The following is a 15,526-nucleotide window of genomic DNA, read 5'->3' as shown; positions in this document are numbered from 1 at the left end:
CTCAGTTACCAGGAAGGGGACACCAGACTTGGACAAAGCGCCTGTCTGTGACTCTTGCTCTGTTGTAAAGTGTCCCTTGGCTGACGAAGCCATGTGTTAGACATGTTACACAGCTGCTTTGTGACCAAAGACAGGATCTAAAGCAGCTCTGCTGGAAAAGTAAAAAAGGAATAAATAAATAAAAAGAATTGAACTTAGTTGTTCTAACCTGGGTATTTTTTTTATTATTAATTGCTATTCTTCCTAAGACCAGGTGGGAAAACCACAAAATTTGAGCCTTACTCTGATGGGTTGCTTTTGCCTGCTCCCACCGACGCTAAACTGCAGAGGCCAGGTGGCAGCAGGAGGGTTTCTCTTCCTTGGTTCTGGGGGGCAGCTCTTGGCCAGAGTTAGCCAAAGCGCTGTGGCTTTGCTGAGCCGCGGGGGTGAGCCCGGGGAGCTTGGGGAGGTTTTCTCCAGGCTTGGAATTTTGTAATCATGCTTTGAAGTAGAAAGACCTTCCTTTTTAGACTGGCTCCTGCTGATGCCTGCTGTCCCTGACTGATCCGGCGGGCTGATTGGTGCCGGTCAGAATACAGCTGGCCGTGTCCAGGCTGCCCAGGCTGCAGGACGGCCTCTGCCTGGAGGCTGCCATGAAAGCCGCTGAGGCAGTCAGTCACCTGCCCTTCCTCCTTGCCCACGGGAAGCCAGTCTTCCTGAGGGACGTCCATGTGATGCCTGTGTTGGAATTGTAGGTCACATTATGGCACACACCGAGTGCCAGGTTCCCATATTGAGTTTCATCTCACGAATTCATTGGTACGACTATTTTGCCCATTTTGTAGATGACTATACTGAAGTCCAGAGAGATTAAGAAATTTGACCAGGGTCAAATGACTCAGGACTGACCCCTAGTGCATCAGATTCAAAACCAGGCCTTTGACCAAGTGCTGTCCTGTCTCCCTTTCGCTGAGCAGTTGGGATAAACCTGCCCCTGCTTCCTGCCTGCTGGCACTGCACACCAGTGCAGCCCCCATGCCGGTACCAGCGGGATCTGCATTTCTGTGGGAAAGCCCCCCCACTGGCTCCTGCAGAAAGCTCGGGCTCCTTTTGGAAAACGAAAGCAGCTCCCTAGCTGCCCGCCTCTCCCTGCTTCCCTCCCCACAGCCCAGCTTTTCCATCCCAGCCCGGCAGGCCTTCGATCTCCGCTCAGCCAGTTCCTACTGCCCGGGAGACTCCCCCGCTCCTCCAAATTCCTGCTCTCCCACTTTACCAGGCCCCTGGCTTCGTTTTCATGACCCTCCTCCCTCGTCAGCATGATGAACTATTCCTCTGTCATCCGTTGGCCCACGCGTCTCTTTTCTGTTCACGCCTGTTCTAACACTCACCACATTGTGTACTGGCTGCTTGTTTGCAGGTCTCCTGCCTGGTGACCTGCTTGTGGGAGGTGATCCATCTTGCTTATTTTTCTGTCCCAACCTAGCACAGTGCCTGGTAGGGAGAGGCCTCTCCGTTCAAGTGTAAATTGAACTGGGAAGCCTTTGGATGACCTTGCCTGTTCCCCTTGCCAAGGACTGGTATTCAAGTCTCCTTTTGAGTATGTGTCTCTGTAATCAGGCCCAGCTGGGCAGGCTGGTGCGAGGCAGTGCCCAGGGCATTTGCAGGCACACCTCGTCTCTGCTCTCAGTGCACAAGAGAAGCTGAACAGCCCCAAGAGGCACTCCGGGGAAAGGCGAAATCGGCAGCATATCTGCTGTGCTTTACTGCAGCTCTAACCTGAGCGCCAGCTCCCAGGGGACCTTTTATCTTCCCAGTCAACTGGCCCACCTGCCTGGCTGTTAGAGAGCAACCGCTAGGCTGGGATCACCCGCCGGCACCATTCTCCTGGCCCGGACCTGGCTCCTGCAGGGCCCCATCTCCCACACCTCTGGTTGCCTGTTGTCATCACAGCCCTTCCCCCAACTCCTCTCTCACTCTCATTTACTCCACAGGTAAGATATTCCATTAAGTACAAAGGTGGGAATATATCAAAACAGTGGCTCTGCTTGTAGAGAACACACCCCAAATGCATTTTGAATCTGTGGATCCTCCTCAAGGGAATTCCAGTTAAAAAGCACTTGGATCAGCAGCCTCAGCCTATGTGGCCAGCAGGCTGACATTTTCTCTGTTGTTTGGCTGGCCTGAAAGGCTCCTTTGTTTGGGGAGTGGGAGGATGTGGTGTCCTAATTAGGCCTGGTGTGGAGCTGTGGCTCGTACAGCACTGCCCTTCGGAACTGAGTGCTCTAGACAGGAGAATAACTTAGTACTGATTTTGTGAGTTTGTTGGTCTTTAAAGAAAATAGGAGATTGAAAAGAGGGGGGAAGACAGGCCGCGTTGGCTTAGTGGTTGAGTGTAGACCTATGAGCCAGGAGGACACAGTTCTATTCCTGGTCAGGGCATATGCTCAGGTTGCGGGCTCTATCCCAGCAGGGGGCAGCTGATCTCATTGATCTCTCTCTCTCTCTCTCTCTCTCTCTCCCCTTCTTCTCTGAAATCAATAAAAATATATTTAAAAAATAAAATAAAAGGGGAAAACTAAATGCAGTGTAGTATTCTGGACAAAAGGTGCATTAGAAGAAAAACTGGAAAATTCTGAATGAAGTCTGGAGTTTAGTTAATCATGCTGTGCCAATGTTCGTTTTTTTTAGTTTTGACAAGTGAACAGTGGTTATGTAAGACATTGACATTAATAGAAACTAGGAGAAGGGCATATGGGGACCCTTTATATAATCTTTGCAACTTTCAGTAAATCTAAAATTATTCAAATATTAAAAGTTTATTGATGCCCTAGTCAGTTTGGCTCAGTGGATAGAGCGTCATCCCATGGACTGAAGGGTCCCAGGTTCAATTCCAGTCAAGGGCATGCACCTCAGTTGCAGGCTCCGTCCCTGGCTCTGGTCAGGGCTTGTGCCCGAGGCAACCAATCGATGTGTCTCTCTCACATCGATGTTTCTCTCTGTCTCTCCCCCTCCCTTCCACTCTCTCTAAAAAATCGATGGAAAAATATCTTCAGGTGAGGATTAACAGCAACAACAGAAGTTTATTATAAAATGAAGAACAAGGTGAAAAGGCTGATTGAGTAGCTAATTTAACTTGACCTTTCATCGGCCTCCTTTACACTTCCTACCCAGAGTGTGTAGCTTTCACCTGCCAGATCAGGAGGTAGACTGCATCTGGAACCCTGGGCCAGTCTGCTCTGAGGCAGGGTCTCCTTTGCACTTTGGGGTCTAAGGCCAGGTCTACCAGGAAGACCTGGCTCATGCGGTTGGCAGTGCTGCTACCTGCCAGCTGTGCACTGCTGGTCAGCAATCTGGGCTTCATTTGGTTTCACCTATTAGGAGAAGTGTGACCTGCCTGCGGGGGAAGAGAGGATTAAATAAGATAACGTATGTGAAGAACTCAGCCCAGATAGAATGTGATGGTTGGCCCACATTGGTTTTCATTTTTCCTCTGCTTCTCCATTTTTGTGTGAAAGAAATGAGTCTCTTTGAAGACTTGAGATCAGTGGTTCAGTGGTCACTTGCAGGTCAAGAAGTTGCTGTGAGGAGCCAGCAGCCACACTTTGCCCCTCTCCCCCACATACCCATTTCCAGAGATCTAGGAAATGTGACATCTATATTGAGTAACTCATGGGGAATCGTCTTTACTTAGATGGTCTCAGAGACTTCTTGGAGTTTTAACAGTTGGATTTCAGGAAATTGCGCCGTGGCTGTTTCTTCACTTATGGGTGGGGTGGGCCAAGGGGTTTGGGGGCTTCCTTCTGGAACGCGAGCCCTTGTGCTTCCTCAGGGCTTGGAGCTTTCCTGGCCCAGAAACCCAAAAATCAGAAAGGCTGGAGACATTTGCAAGATCCAAGGGCATTGAATCCACTGGGCATAGTTTGTGGATGGCTGTTTGCCTGTAGGTGGCAGTGGTGACACAGGAATGCTGAAGGCATAGGCACTGAGGGGAGTGCTGCAGAATCCTTTGAGAAGAGCGATAGTAATGATAAAACTTATAGTGATGCCCACCGCCTCGGAGGACTGTTACTCTGTAGAGACTTTGTCAAATGCTTTATATGTGTTATTTAGTTTACTCTTCACAACAACTGTATAAGAAAAGTGCTATTATTAGCACATTTTACAGATGACAGAAAGGCTTAGAGAGGTCAAGTTATTGCCCTGGGGTCACACAATAAGTGGTAGAATAGAACTAGGACTTACCAAAGTCTGAGTTTAAACTTCCTGCTCATACTTTGCATTATGATACTCATTTCTCTTGCTTCTGAGTCCAAAGGGAGAATAAGGGACAGCTAGGAGCCTGGTTCTGATCTCACCAAATACCCAGTGCCTGTCATCCCAGGGCCTCAGAAGGACTTAGACTCAGCATTTCATTTATAAAGGATTCTTGTCACCATAAGGTCGGGTGCACATGAGGAAATGATGTCCTGCCTTCATGCAGCTTCAGATTTAGATATGGAATATACTCATGGCTCATTAAGCCAGCAAGACTGGAAGAACCTCTCGGAATAGCATTCGCAGGGTCTTGAAAGCTCAATCCCTGCATGGACTATATTTCCAGGTGCTGAGCTTCTCAGAAGGCATCCCTTGGGGAGGTATTGAGGAGACTCTGAAGAAGAGATAGGACTGGAACTCAGCATGGGCAGATGGGCTGGAGTGAATACTTTCCACCCAGAGAAGGCCCTCGGGCTTACACAGTCTCCCAGGCAATGGTTTCGCCCTCCAGCAGAGAGCCTACTTTTCTGTGGAATGAGTACTCAAATGGGTCTTCTCTTCAACTTTGTTTGCTTTTGGATGATCAGGTTTTGTAAAAGCATGCATAATCCCAAGGATGCCCACTTTCATTGCTTTTATTTGACATATATTGGAAGTTCTAGCCAGAACAATTAACGAGGAAAAAGAAGTAAAAGGTATCCAAGTGGGAAAGGAAGAAGTAAAATTACCTGTTTGTAGGTGACATGATCTTATGTGTAGAAAACCCTAAACATTGCATGAAAAAAATTTGTTAGACCTAACAAACCCAGCAAAGCTGAAAGAATTTGTATTCTTTCGACACTAAAAATCAGCTATTTCTATACACTAACAGTGAACAATTCAAAAAGAAAATTGAGAACGGTACTCACCGCCTCCCACAACCACATCAAAATTACAACTAAAATACAGAACAACCATCATTCAGAACCTGAAATCTGGCTGAATGGAAGCCCTATAACTAGAGAAGTAAAGAAAAAAGCACATCAAGACCAGTAGGAGGGACAGAGGTACAGAACGGAATGTGTGGAGTGTATTTAATCAGGAAGGATATCTCAGCTGTGGAAGCCTCCTGTGAGCAGCAAGGAGGTCCCAGACTCCCAATCCAGGGTCCAGGAGCTGGGAAGAGAAGTCTCCCTCACTCAGGGCTGTAAAAACCAGTGGGGATTGTGGCTAAGTGACACAGAGGCTATTGGAGATCCAGGCAGTTCCTCTTAAAAGAGGAACAAGCTTACACTGTCCCACTCCCTCTGAGTACCAGTACTGGGGCAGTGGCATTGGGGGATCCAGTGACATATGGGGAGGAACTGGATTATCTGGCATTGGAGCAAGAACACTGGGGGGCGGGGGGAACTTTCTCCAAGACAGGGGACCTCACAGGGGTCATTGTTCCTATGCTGAGACCTCCCCTGTGGCAGAGCTGACTGGTAGCCATCTCTGAGTTTCCATAAGCCTGGCTCACACTGTTCACTCTGCCCTGGTGATTCCCTGAGACTCCTCCCCATCCAGTTTGCAGCCCCACCCAAACTGTTTGCAGTGGCTTTTCTATATGAATGGCCTATTTTGGCTAAGGCTTCAGACTTGCCTAAAATCTCTCAAACAAGAAGCAAGTGGTCAGCATGCCCCAAACCTATCAATAAGAGGCCCAAGACCTGGCACTAGTACCAGCCTGCCTTGCTTCACAACTTGGCCTCACCTGGGCACTTCTAAGTCCAATACAAGTATCAGCCATCTGCAAATTGCTCTGTAGCTCCTTCCAGGTGTACCCAGGCAGTGGCTGACTTTGTACCTCCCAGGGGGCCCCAGAGTCAGTGCACCCAGTGGACAGCTTCAGACCATGCCAGATTACAACTCTACACATCCACAAGCAACACACTCAAGGGGCAGACTCAGTGAGCACCAAAGCCCCACTGAAGCAAGTCTTGCCCCATAGGGGTGTCTCCTGCATAGCAGCTCTCCCACTGTAGTCACAACTGGTTCTCACAGCTAATTTGCCTGGAGGTCAATTCCTCGCAGTGATGCCAACAGCAGTCAAGGCTCAACTACAACAAGACTGTGCACACAGCCCATACAGGGGTGCACCAAGAGTGACCAGCTCAGGTGACTGGGGAGCTAAGCCACTGGGCCCTACAGGACATCTACACAAGGCCACTCTACTGATTCCAAAAGACATACCAGCTCTATTTAATGCATAGAAACAAACACAGGGAAGCAGCCAAAATGTAGAGACAAAGAAATGTGTAACAAATGAAAGAACAAAAGAAATCTCCAGAAAAAAAACCTAAATGACATGGAAGCCAACAAACTACTAGATACAGAGTTCAACACAATGGTTATAAGGATCTTAGTGAGAGTTTCCAGGGGCTTTGTGAGATTTCCAAGGATCTTAGTGAGAATTTCAAAGACATGAAAAAGGACCAGTCAGAAATTAAGCATACACTAACTGAAATAAAGAATAATTTACAGGGACTCAACAGTAGAGAATTCTGAGAATAAAATCAACCATTTGGAATATGAGGAAGCAAAAAACACCCAATCAAAAGAGCAAAAAGAAAAAACAAACAAAAAAATAAAATGAAAATGAAAAATATGAAGATAGTGTAAGGAGCCTCTGGGACAATCTCAGGCGTACCAACATTCACATTATGGGCATTCCAGAAGGAGAAGAGAGAGAGAATGAGATTGAAAACCTCTTTGAAGAAATAATGACAGAAAACTTCCCCTACCTGGTGAAAGAAATAGACTTATAAGTCCAGGAAGCATAGAGGCCCACACCAAGACACATCATAATTAAAATGCCAAAGGTTAAAGGCGAAGAAAAAATCTTAAAAGCAGCAAGAGAAAAGCAGTTAGTTAACTACAAGGGAGCACCTGTACAACTGTTGGCTGATTTCTCAACAGAAACTTTGCAGGCCAGTAGGAAGTGGCAAGAAATATTCAAAGTGATGAAAAGCAAGAACCTACAACCAAGATTACTCTACCCAGCAAAGCCATCATTTAGAATTGAAGGTCAGATAAAGAGCTTCACAGACAAGAAAAGGCTAAAGGAGTTCCTCACCACCAAACTAGTATTGCACGACATGTTGAAGGGTCTTCTTTAGGAAGAGGAGGGTCTCGCTTCAGCAGCACATATACTAAAATTGGAACGATACGGAGAAGATTAGCATGGCCCCCACGCAAGGATGACACGCAAATTCATGACATGTTCCATATTTTAAAAAAAAGAAAGGGGGAAGAAGAAGGAGGAGGAGAAAAAGATAAAAAAATATGAACAATAAAATGGCAATAAATACATATCTATCAATAATTCAATCTAAAAATGAAAATAAATGAGCAAGGAATCTAATGAACAAAATAAACTGATGAATAAAATAGAACCAGAGGCATGGAAACATGGAACAGACTGACGAACCTGAGGGAAGGGGGGCATTGTATGCATATATGTATTACCTATGGACACAGACAATAGGGTGGTGAAGGCCTGGGGCATGGCAGGAACCGGGTGGAAGGAGGCAATGGGCGGAATGAAGAGGGGCATTTGTAATACTCTCAACAATAAAAATTTAAAATTTTTTTAAAAATTTTTTATTTATAAAAGCATCTAAAAGAATAAAATCCCTAGGAATTAATCAAGGAGGCAAAGCCTTTTACATGGGAAACTATAAAGCATTGCTGAAAGAAAGTAAGGAAGACGTAAGTAAATGGAAAGACAGCCCATGCTCACGGATTAGAAGACTTCATGTTTTTAAGATGACACTGCCACCCAAAGTGTAGATGCAGTGTAGTCCCAATCAAAATCCCAACATTTTTTGCAGAAATAAAGCCATCCTAAAATTCATATATAACCAAATTAACCTTGAAAAAGAAGGACAGAGTTAAAGGATCATACTTCCTGATTTCCAGCCTAAAGTAATCAAAACAGTGTGGTGCCGGCATAAGGACAGACACAGAAACCAATGGAATAGACTAGCGCCTGGAAATAAACCCTCCCATACATAATCAATTGATTTTCCACAAGAATGCCGAAACCATTCAGGGGAAAGGACAGTCTTTTCAGCAAAATGGTGCTGCAAAAGCTATATATTCACATGCAAAAGAATGAAGTTGGACACTTACCTTTAAATGGTAAATTTTTTGTTACATAGATTTTACCACAAAGTCATGAAAAAGTATACATAGGCCAACCTGTCAGAGTGTAATGGGGGAGCTGGAGGGGACGGGTGGGGATTGGAGATCATTCAGGCTGTCACCCCAACAAGAAACCTGAGGCCCAGGGAAGAAAAGGAGATAAATAGTCCAGGAGCTCAGGGTCGTCCGTAGCAGAGCCAGGCCCGGAACAGCCAGGTCCCTGGGCGCCCCCTCTCTGGGCAGTGCGCTCCGGGAGGGCTGGAACCAAGGCTGCCTCGCCTTCCGCTTTGTCCCCAGCATTCAGCACTTGGTAGCCGTGCAGTCTGTGTATGTCAGCTGAATGGCTGTGTTGGCAGCCTTCCCCCTCAGTTAGGGTTCTCAGCCCCGCTGTTCACTGAACCACCTGGGGAGCCGGGAGAGCAGGCCAACACCTGGGCCTCAGAGGCTCTGACTGGAAGGCATCATATGGATGCGGGCAAGAAGTTTCTTCTTACTGTAAATCCTCACCTGAGGATACATTTATTGATTTTGAGAGAGAGAGGAAGGGGGCGGAGGAGAAACATGGATCGGTTGTCTCCCGTACACGCCCAGCTGGGGATCAAACTTGCAACCCAGGTATGTGCCCTGACCAGGAATTGAACTCAAAACCTTTTTGGTGTATAGAATGACGCTCCCACCAATTTAGCCACCCGGCTGGGCAGGCAAGAATATTTTTTAAAGTCTTTCTGCTCATTCTAGCTGAGTTTGGGAGCCACTGCTCAGTGTCATGCCTTCCCCCCCCCCCCCCCCCCCAGCTGGGAATGAGGGGCAGAGGCTTAGGGGACTCCTCTGGAACGTCACACCATCTCTGGCTGGTTCATTCTGGCTTCTCTTGTCCCTTGGGCTCTACTTAAAGAGACATGTCACAATGTATGCGGCGGAGTTGCCATTAACTTCCTCCCAGCTCCTTGGCACCAGGGCCCAGGCATCAGAGCCACTCAGAGTGCCGTGTCCTCTGTCCCAGGTTGCACTGCTGCAGGGCTGCCTGCCCAGCTGCTGCACCCCTTATATTGACCTCTTAAGGCAGAGTCTTAACCTCTCCCTCTCCTCAGCTGCAGGGATAGTACACGGCACTTCGCAGGCCCTGCCAATCTTGAGCAAATGACATGGGGACCCTGGGGTTTTATTTTGCCTTAAAGTTACAGAGAAAACTGCCTCCCAGTTGTCTGCAGACTGGTCAGGTGGTAATTTATGTACTTCCTTCTGGCCCAGTTTCCTTCCTTTTAAGAGGGGTGAGGGAGGAGTCGGGACAGCTGTCATAGCAAAGGACATCCTATAAAGTAGGGTGCGTTTTGGGAATTCATTCTCTCGTCTCCTCAGTGGAAGGGCAGCAGCTGCAGTTGACATTCGTGAAGCATGTCGGGAATCTGAAGCAATAGGCAGTAATGGTTTTTTTGTAGCATGTCGGGGTTGATTTTTCTTTCTGCCTGACTGGTAGATGCCAACCTGCCTCACTAGCGTATAGTAATCCAGGGGTTTGTCTCATATTATTGGTGCATGATGTCAGATGAGCTTTCTGCCCATCCACACGTGGTACAAAGATATCCTGGGTGCCATTCCTTTATGCTAGTATCTCTGGGCTCCTACTGATATCCTTGATAGCTGGAGAGGTAGATAACTCAGCTGATTTTTTTTCCATTTTCACCAAAAGGATGATGCTAAGTGTAAAATGCTAAAACCATCACTCCTCTGCCTTCTGGTGCTGGCTGCTTCTGAAGTCACTGTATTTAACACCAAAGTATAGAAAGCAGCTGGATCGTGAGGCATCTCCCACCAGGACTGCCTTGGATCTCAAACTGCATGGGAGGGGTGGGGCGAGAGGCAGAGAAACCATGTCTGAGAAAGTGCTGTCATTGCTGTCAGGGCCAGGCTTCAGGGCATCCTGGCCCTCAGCCCACACCAAGCAGGAGGCAGCCTTTTCTGGGTAGAGAAAACGTCATGGCAACAGCATGCGGATGACACATTCTTTTGCACTGAGTGTTTAATGGGAGTTGTATGTCTCCCCGCCCAGCCTTGCTCTACCCTGCCCAGCCCTGCCCAACCCTACCCTGCCCAGCCCTGCCCAACCCTACCCTGCCCAGCCCCACTCAGCCCTACCCTGCCCAGCACTGCCCAACCCTACCCTGCCCAGCCCTGCCCAACCCTACCCTGTCCAGCCCTGCCCAGCCCTACCCTGCCCAGCCCTACTCAGCCCTACCCTGCCCAGCCCTACTCAGCCTTACCCTGTCCAGCCCTGCCCAATCCTACCCTGCCCAGCCCTGCCCAGCCCTGCCCTGCCCTACCCTGTCCAGCCCTGCCCACCCCTACCCTGCCCAGCCCTGCCCAACCCTACCCTGCCCAGCCCTGCCCAGCCCTACCCTGTCCAGCCCTGCCCAGCCCTACCCTGCCCAGCCCTGCTCAGCCCTACCCTGCCCAGCCCTGCCCAATCCTACCCTGCCCAGTCCTGCTCAGCCCTATCTAGTCTTGCCCTGCTGTGCACAGTTCTATCTAGTCCTGCCCAGTCCTGCTCAGCCCTGCCCTGCCCTGCCCAGCATGGCCTGTCCTGCTCAGCCCTGTCCTGTCCCCAGCCATCAGCATGTCACCAAGACCTCTGGAGGTCAGCCCTTTGCAACCAGGGTCACCGGGGTTTGGGCCTTTATCCACCCTCAGGGTGGCTGGTAGGAGACTTGCCTTGTTGCTTCCCGGAGCCTGTGCTTCTGTGGCACAGGATTTATTTCAGGTTTGACGGTTCACCTGGCCAGAGAGATGAGCTTGAACTTTGCTTCCTCTGGCCTGGACAGGGCGGCCTGAGGGAGCCCACAGCGTGGCTGCCGTTCCAGGGGAATCAGACACAGCTTTGCTCCCACTGCTGGGACGGTTTTTACGAGGAGAGTAAAATCAGAACTGATTTGAGCTCCTCGTCAGCCTTACTCCCCTCACTGTTTAGCGGAGCCGGATATCCTCAGTTATGTTTGTGTGGCGTTTGAAGCAAAATGAAAAGAAAGAAGCATTCTTTGGGGGTTGGTTCTTCATAATCAAAATAAGTATATATCTTTTAGCTTGAAGACTCAGTCTCAGTAAGTGCATAGAGCACACTGCCCTGAGGATAAGTTACCCTGCCTTTGAGCCTCTTCCCGGTGTTCTTAGAGGAAGACAGAGGGTGAGTATAAGGTTAATGGATTCTGCTGCTAAACTGAACTTGGAAATGAGATTTCATTGATTTAATATTTCCTCTATTAACCTCCTAAGACAGTGTCCCTTGTGGCCGTACCAAAGTGCAACTTCAGTACTTTCTTTCCCGCGAGTCTGTGCTGCAGTCCTTACTGTGACAGGGACAGGTGACAGTGCAGGCCTTTAGCCAGGGGGCCTCCCCTCGCTGGCTGGGAGCAGCCGCCCTGCCGCCCGCAGGCGGAGCTGCTGCATTCGGAGGGACCTTCTGAGGAGGCTGCTGGTGTGGGCCTGCGGGCACTCTGCTGCGTGTGGCTGTGGGAGTGGGTCACATCTCCGGGGAGTGGACACCTGAAGGAGAGGGCTGCTCAGAGCCGTGCAGCAGGAAGAGCAGAGGGCTGGAGGCACAGATCCGTTCATCCACATGCAGCCTGCTCAGGAGCCCTGCTGTAGCCCCTAGAAGCCGGGCCTCCTGCCTCTGGGCAAAGCACTCGGGTTGGCAGCATGCTGCTGCCACTGCTCGGGGCTACCTCCTGCTGCCCCTCTGCTTCCTGTAGCCTCTGCCCGCAGTCTTTTTCCCTCTAGACTAGCCTGGTGCTTTGCTCCATTCTTCCTGGGTGCCTACCCCTCCCCTTCCCCTTCCCACCCTGGCTGCCCCCCTCCTCTGACTCTAATTTCCCTGCAGGTCCAGGGTGCCACGCGCTGGCTGTGTGGCATGTGGCTCTCTTCCACATGCGCGCAGTAGGGGGAGGCGAGCAGCCTCTGGGGCCTGACGGGCTCTGAGCAGCCTCTCATGTGTGCTCTCTCCTTTCTCCCCCTCTCCACACGCACACTTTGTTCTTGGAGGCAGACATCGAACACTGCCTCTGTCCCTGCCAGACTGGCACCATCTGTGGACTCTGGTTAAGGGTTCCGAAAATCATGGAGGCTTCTGAGCGCCCTGCCCAGTCCACTGCTTGCATAGCATTTGTCCAAGGCAGATCTCACTATTTGGGGATGGGTTTGCTTCTTCAGGGAGTAAAGAGTCTTTGGGTGCCAACAGCAATGAGTAAAGAGAGTGAAAAAGTTGCAGATACATGTTTCTTGGTAAAAATGGAAACAATGAGCCCTGGCCAGTATTGCTCAGTGATTAGAGTGTCAGCCTGTGTGCCAAAGAATCAAGGGTTAAAATCTTGGTCAAGGGCACATACCTGGGTTGCAGGTTCCATCCCTGGTCCCAGTCAGAGCTCCTGTGGGAGGCAACCAAACAGTATGTCTCTCTCACATCCAAGTCCCTCCCTCCCTCCCTTCTACTTTCTATAAAAATCAGTGGAAAAAATATCCTCAGGTGAGGATTAACAACGAAAATTAAACAATGAGGCCTTTTAATGCAGAATGAAAGCTAGTGCACAGATGTTTAGAGCAATGGCAGTATTTTTGGAGTGTGTGGTTGCTGCTTGTAAGTACAGCCTTTGTTTGCATGTGTGAGTTCTGGTACATTATATAAAAGACAAGTGGCACCTCTCCACAGCCACATGTAGAAAATAAGGACACTCCCAGCATGTGCAGCGGTCATCTGTTTATTGAGCATCAGTGTGGGTTGTATGAAGCTTTGTTTAAAATGGTGGTGGTGATGTCCCTCATGAATCGTACAGTTAGGGTGGGGCAGGCTTAGCATTCTTCTAAGATATCAGCTTCATATCTGAACCCACCTTTGCTAGCAGGTGGGGCAGTAGCAGGCAAATGCCTACGCTCCAGAGATAAGACAGACCTGAGATATGTCTTACCACGGCTTATCCTCAGGGTCCACACGTTCTATTCAGTTACTGGGACGCTGAGTTGTCAATTCAGTTATGTGATTGGTCAAGACCCCAGCCTTTCTGAACCTCATTTCCTTCTTTTTAAATGTGGGAGGGACCAGTAACTCAGTTAGAGCATCGTTCCAATACACCAAGGTTGTGGCTAGAGCCCCAGTCAGGGCACATGCAAGAAACAACCAGTGAATGCATAAACAAGTGGAACAACAAATTCTCTCTCTCTCTCTCTCTCTCTCTCTCTCTCTCTCTCTCTCTCTCTCTCAAATCAATCCATCAGTTGAGTGAATGTGGGAGGAAATAATGCCTACCCTAGAAGGTCTTTTTTTGTCTTAAAATACACATAAAATCTGTCATCTTAACCATTTTTTTTGTTGTTAATCCTCACCCAAGAATATTTGTCCATTGAATTTTTTAGAGAGAGTGGTAGGGAGTGGGAGAGTCAGAGAGAGAAACATCGATTGGTGTGAGAGTGAGACATCAATTGGTTGCCTCCCACATGTGCCCAGACCAGTACCAGGGATTGAGCCTGCAACCAAGGTACGTGCCCTTCAGTCTGTGAGCTGATGGTCTATCCACTGAACCAAACTGGCTAGGGCCATATTAACCTTTTTTAAGTGTTCCAATCTCCAGAACTTTTTCATCTTGCAAAGCTGAAACTGTGTACCTATTTAACAACTCCCCATTGCCTTCTCCCCAGCCTGTGGCAGCCGCCATTCTACTTTCTGTCTCATGAGTTTGACTATTCTAGGTACCTCATATAAGTGGAATCATATAGTATTCTCTTTCTGTTTGGTTAATTTCACTTAGCATTATGTCCTCAGGATTCATTCATGCTGTAGCATGTGTCAGAATTTCTTCCCTTTTTAAGGCCAAAAAATATTCCAGTGTATGTATGTACCAACTTTTGTTTATATCTTTGTTCATTGATGGACACTTGGGTTACTTCTACCTTTTGGCTATTGTGAGTGACGCTGCTATGAATCTGGGTGTACAAATATACTTTGAGACCCTGTCTTCAATTTTTTTGGGTATATACTCAGAAATGGAGTTGCTAGATCATATGGTATTTCTTTTTAAATTTTTTGAGGACCTGCAATATTACTTTCCATAGCAGCTACCACACTTCATATTCCCTCCAACAGTGTACAAAAGTTGGAGAAATGTCTGTTCTGCTTCTTTTCCCATTTTTCAAATTGTTGTGTTTTTGTTGTTGTTCTTTTGGGTGTGTTTTTTATTGTTGGTTGTAAGAATTCTTTAAATATTCTGGATATTAACCACTTATCAGTTCTTTTGGTGTCATATTCATGAAATTATTATTAAATCCCATGTTACAAAGCTTTCTTTTATGTTTTTTTCTAAGAGCTTTAACTTAGGTTTACATCTTTTATCCATTTTCGGTCAATTTTTGTGGTGTAAGATAAGGGTCTAATTTCATTCTTTTGTATATGGGTATACAGTTTCCCCAGCACCATTTGTTGAAAAGACTGTCCTTTCCCACTGAGTGGTCAGGAATTCATTTCTTGGGTGAAATAAAATACTGTACATGAAGCACCTGATGACATGCCTAGCTGTGTCTCCCTCTATTGTCCCCTTATTTGAAATGTAGTTTTTTAACTACTGAAGTAGATTTTTAATATTATGATAGCAACTACCTGATAGTACTGACTCTGTGTGAGGTCCTATTCCAGGGGCTTTACATATATTAACTCACTGAATTGTCCTAACAACTCTATGGGCTGGGTACTGTTGTTTTCACTAGTGTACAATGAGGAAATCGGGCACTTACAAGTTAAGTAACTTGCCTAAGTCACATATCTAGTAAGTGGTGGGGCCTGTATTCAAACCCAGGTAGTTTGGCTCCAGAATCTGTGGGCTAGTAAACTTAACGTCTCCCTGGTTTTTGTTGTTGTTGTTTTTTCTTCTTTCGGCTGGGTGCATAACAAGGTAGGGCTGTCTTAGCCCCTTCCCTTCTTCAGGGGGTCTGGGGTGGAAACAGTGGGGATCAGGATATTCTTAGTGTTTTGGGGGATCGATCTGGGGCCAGGACTCCACAGCAGCTGAGGGCCCTCTTCTCACCATGGCTGGTGGTCCAGGGGCTCTTACTCCTTAGAGATCATGGGGACCATAAGGTCCACCACCCTCTTGCT

At 47.9% G+C, this 15,526-nt stretch overlaps 1 protein-coding gene and 1 non-coding gene across 12 annotated transcripts in view; both read left to right on the top strand.

The window, feature by feature from the left end:
* TOM1L2 (target of myb1 like 2 membrane trafficking protein) overlaps positions 1-15,526 on the top strand; it is a 145,519-nt gene that overhangs the window by 62,353 nt on the left and 67,640 nt on the right. The window lies entirely within an intron of this gene.
* Positions 7,384-7,486, top strand: LOC118649420. The gene has a single exon (XR_004965651.1). It is a non-coding gene; the product is annotated as a U6 spliceosomal RNA (small nuclear RNA).

This window comes from Myotis myotis, unplaced genomic scaffold (genome assembly GCF_014108235.1).
Source record: "Myotis myotis isolate mMyoMyo1 unplaced genomic scaffold, mMyoMyo1.p scaffold_m19_p_29, whole genome shotgun sequence".
NCBI lineage: Eukaryota > Metazoa > Chordata > Mammalia > Chiroptera > Vespertilionidae > Myotis > Myotis myotis.
Note: the sequence above shows the minus strand (reverse complement) of the source record. Positions and strands in the feature narration are given on the sequence as shown.